The 4,900-nt window shown below is 53.7% G+C and overlaps 1 non-coding gene across 1 annotated transcript; it reads left to right on the forward strand.

Annotated features, from left to right (window-relative positions):
* The first annotated feature begins 4,395 nt into the window (after positions 1 to 4,395).
* On the forward strand, positions 4,396 to 4,509 carry LOC114828611 (U5 spliceosomal RNA). The gene has a single exon (XR_003777151.1). It is a non-coding gene; the product is annotated as a U5 spliceosomal RNA (small nuclear RNA).
* Positions 4,510 to 4,900: the final 391 nt, after the last annotated feature.

A 4,900-nucleotide genomic window follows, 5' to 3' on the forward strand; every position in this document is an offset into this window, starting at 1 on the left:
GCCAAGGCTCCATCGGCTGCTCACCTATTCGTCGGAACAAAACCAGGGCTGCTTATCTAGATGGTACAGGCCGAGGAGCGGTCAAATGCGGACTGATGAGCGGTGTCTTCAGATGCCTCTCGGCTCCGCAAGAAGCTCCATGAGAGCAGAATTCCAGTCCGAACACATGATCGAGCTCATGGGTCGCTAAGAGATCCTCAAGCCAGATTTCTTCCCTTTGCTTTGTGGAAGGAACGATTCAAGCCCCGGCAAGGCGGGCGTAATCTGAACCCAACCTTTCGTTGTCCGCAGATGAGTCATCCCTGAGGCATGCTTCGGGAAAAGTATTCTCGTAATCCCCATGTAGACCGCTCTGATCGCGGAGTCGCTAAGTTGGACCAAACCGAGGATCCTGTCCAGAAACCGAGGGGATTGACGACGGTCACACCTGCCGATCGTATTCCGATAATGTCGACGCAGGGAACCAGACCGTCGCACGGCATCGCCCGACCAATCAGGGTGCGAGTCGGGTGTGTCGGAGACGACACCAAGGAATAAGAGGATTCCCTCTCCGGAGGCGACCATCATCATTGTATTCTCCTGCCAGGTCTCGCGGACAACTTCTGGCTACCACCGATCGGCATGCATCAATCGTCGAAGAAGCCCCCATGAGCATCAGCGCGAGGTCAGGTTGCCCGCTCGCTTTCGAAGGAAGAGAGGACATTGGAAAGAATCTTGCGCCGCGGAGGAGCGGGCTGTCGCGGTGATGATGATGATGCTGCCCCGAGACTCACGGACTCACGTGGAATCGCACTGGCGCCGGTCTGCAATCCCTACCTAGACATTCCTCGAGGGATTGCGAGGCAGATCGCGTAGGCGTGCAGCGTGGTGTCCCCGCCGTTACGGTCGTCTCCTTCTCCAAGGCTGTGGTAGGCGAGACCTCGGGAGGGGAGATCCGGGGTTGATGGGGACAGACGGGTGGAGAGGTGAGATGCGGGTACCGAAGGAACGACTCGGGAAGGGGCGTAGTGGAGCAGAGGGGGAGGGGGCATGCCGCGAAAATGAGAAAAATGTCTCTGCTACGTGAACCCATTTACTGGCCGGCGGCGGAAGCCTACGAGCGACTCGCCTGCTCGCTACAAGCTATACGTGACAGGCATCTCTCCCCACTTCGTACTTCTGCATGGAGCTCTCGCGAAGGCGAGCCGAGGAACGACCGACAAGGAGGTGTTTTTCCAAAGTGGGGGTGTCAACTGAGCAGTGACTGACTGAGGAGAGAGAAGTGCTCCTGATTGAGAGCCGCTGGGCCTCTCACCCTTCTAAAACCCCGTCGTCGGTCGCCGGCGTTTCCCGGCGTTCCCGAGTGCCTAACTCGGCAAACACCCGAGCCCTTGTCGGAACATTCAACTCGTCAGCAGAGGAGCGACGCGAGGGACAAGGTGTCGCAGAGATTTCCGACTGGGACTTCCTTGTCCGACTAGGACCGACTGCGCACGCCGAGCCTCGGCAGGTCCTTTGGCCTGCCCGACGGAAGCGACTCCCGCTTCATCGGTCCTCCAAGTCAGCTATAAACAGATGAATTCTGGACGCAATCTTGAACCCTGTTGCTGGAACACGAAGAATGTACTCACAGGGAGATTTTATTCCCGTCACTGATTTCGCAAAAGGACTGTCAGGCTCAGAGATACGGACGGCTTTTTATTCACTGCTATCTTATTGGGCCCTATCACCCGCTACGGGGACACCGTAGATATGCGACTGGTTCGTCTTGTGTCGGAGGTCAGGACGGCCCTTGAGTGCAACGTGACTGGCAAACGACGAGATTTTCCCCTGCCAGGTGAAGTCGTATCGGAGTAAAACTCAGTCAACGGAGTGATCGATCGGATACCGAAGCCTCGTATCGACTGAGAATTTCCGCAGAGACTTCTAGAGCGGTTCGAGAGGTGGTCGAGCGATGGATCGATGGTGCCCTCCCGCCTCGTTGGGAATCGATGATCCGACTCTCTTCATTCCCGATAATTGGTTCTATAGCGCGGCTGGGGATTCGATACGGGATCGCGCGAAAGACTCGAAATGAAATCGTCCCGGAAGACAAGTCGAATTAGCCCACGGTTCTTCCGCACGCAATGTTCTTGAGTCGAGGACGTATATCACCCATTCGAGTTGACCTTCTTCCTCTCGCCGCTGCCCTTCTATTTGCAGGGAAGTGATCCCTGCCCAATCTCCAGTTTCCGCAAATATGCGACAAACAGCGGCAGAACTTACTCTCTAGAGTTCATGCTCATAAGAGATACTCCAATACGGACGGATTCCGCTCCTCGTCACAGATGGGATCTTTTGCGTTGGGCCTGTTCTCCCAGGATCTGCACCTTCACTCTGACAACATCGTGAACGGACCATGTGGCTCAGTGACTATATCCAAGGAGAGGGACAACGGTTACGAAACACTCAGAAGTTCACATTTCGGCGATGCCTCTTGCGTGCGTAATAAAGACAGATTCCCGGAGGCATCCGTGAAGGAGTACACATGTCTGGGCGGGCGGGCGGTCAGCCGAGCGGATTTTATCCGGCGCCGCAATATGCCCCTCCACGGGAGAGCAATATTTGGAGCGGAATAGGGCTTGCATTCGTATCTGCGAGTATTTGTTCCTTTTGAAGACCGTTCGGGGAACGACCGACTCGCGGCATGCGGAGCTGACTGATCCGAATCCCAGCAAAAATTATTGTTCAGCGGAGTCGAGTCCTGTTCGGAGTCAATTACTCGGAAACTTGCGTTTCGTTCCCCACGAGTCCCGTGGCGTTGCTTCTGCACGATTGGAGCGCGACAGGAGGATGATGGAAAACCAAAAATTTTCGATCTGAGAGTTTCCCCTTCATGAAACGAAACGGCGAACAGCTGCGCTGTCCTGCCAAAATCTTGCGAGTGAGGGGCGCGGCCCCGCACCTAGGCATGCATCGACGACGATCACGAGTGGCGCGCCATGTGGGTGGAACATGCGACGAGCAGGCTTCGCCGCGAGTCTGAAAGACTAGAAACGACTTCGGATGCTCGCGTCGAGGAGTTTCCGGCCACCTGACGGATGGATTATCTTTCTAACAGACGAAAACCAGCCACCTGGAAGCTAGCTCGAGTCTTATCACGTGCTGGGCTTTTCGGTTCGGGCCCGACGGCAAGCAAGGCATTAACTCTGTCATTTGTCAAGTGTTCCATCCTCAAGGCAGTTTTTACGTGGTAGCGGAAGGCTCAGAAGCCGATGCTTCATCGTGGCCCCTTCAATAATGCCGAGAGAAGAGAAACGAACCTTCGCTTGTCATATTAATCTTCCATGAACTATGAGTCGCGCAGTCCTCAGAGCTTGGAGAGACACGTCAACAGCTGTGTTTCATCTAGTCTGATCGTGAACCTATGCTCGTGACCTTAATGAAGACCATTTCCCTGCCGGCGCTGTTCCAACTTGTGTCACGGAATATGAACGAACGTGTGATGCGTCACGGGAGCCTCCAAGAAAATAGGATTCATAAGAGCCCCTGAAATCCTAATCTCAAAACAATGATACTATCCAGGAATCTCAAGCACAAGAAAGGCTGAAATTCGAATTCCTGAAACTGTGAGTCTCGACAGTGGCCTCGCGTATGATAGGAAAGGCACTGACTATAAGAGCAACAATGTCTCACAATGTGCATTGTGGGGCGGAGTGAGAACTGAATAAAGTTTCTCACCCGAGTAAAAGCTCGCTGAGGTAGCCTCTTGGGTAGAGCTAGAATTTTCCGCGATATTTCGCAGAATTTCCAGGTTCTCGCAGACGATATTCGAAACAACGGTCGCCCCTTATGTTACGGAAATTCTCCGCTCGTGTCGTGTTCGCGACCGGAGTCCAACCCCTTTTTTCGATTTCCCGAATGGGAAAATTTTCTCACACGAAGAGTTTTTAGGGTCGAGATCTCAGGGGTTCATTGAGGAATATTTAATTGGGACTTGATATTATGATCGTATCAATCGATTCTCTTGTTATGGGATTTTCGAGCACCCTCTTTTCCAATTTCAATCACCCAGCACAGAAATAATCGCCGGACGGAAATTGATCCATCAGAGCCTCGAGCGCAACCCTCAACTCACACGAATTTCTTCGAAGGCCGCAGTACCTCTCGGCATGCTCTCGCCCTCTCCCGCTGAGCCGGGCGCACACATTCTATGCTCGCTCGTGAGTGGAGTGACTTTCGGAAGCGAATGCCTTCATACGTTCCCCTATCCAGAGATATGGAATATCAGTTCTGGTAGCTCTTCGGCTGAGAGACTTGGTAGTTCAAGCGCAGCATCAGCCCGTTTTGTGTTAGTTGGCCTCGAAGTCGCACTAGGGCCCAAGGCAGGCTGTGACGGTCAAGCGGCGAAGACCGCGAACGATGGCCATTGAAGTATCGCTCAGGTTTCACCGCAAGGACGAACATGCGTTTCGCCTTTTACTAAACGCATCCGTGCGGAGGAACACCTACAATGAGCCTAACGGCAATTTTTGCAGCTCCGTAAGGAGCACCCTTAAAGAACCAAAAATATGAAATACCCTTCACGATCCCACTAGAGGGAGCCACCGAGTATGGTACGGGCCTTCCGAGCGACCGATCGATCAGAGTGAGAGGAAAGAGGTTCACACGGAACCACGACCACACCTGGGACCCTCTGATCTAAGAGCTTAAATCCGTGCGACAATCATACCGGAGACGCGTTCGTCCAATGTCGGAGCGAAGAGGTGCATCTTCATGCTGTGTCGTCGCATTAAGCACAGGCAGTCCCGCTGCACGAAGAAATCCGCACTGATCGTCTCGTCGGCATTCCGATATTTAACCCGCTCAGGAGCGAGCTCAAAGGCACACGCATACAGGGAATCGCTTTATCGAGCCGATCGGCATGGAGAACAATAGGAAC

The sequence above is a fragment of the Galendromus occidentalis genome, unplaced genomic scaffold, assembly GCF_000255335.2.
Source record: "Galendromus occidentalis unplaced genomic scaffold, Mocc_1.1 scf7180000076522, whole genome shotgun sequence".
NCBI lineage: Eukaryota > Metazoa > Arthropoda > Arachnida > Mesostigmata > Phytoseiidae > Galendromus > Galendromus occidentalis.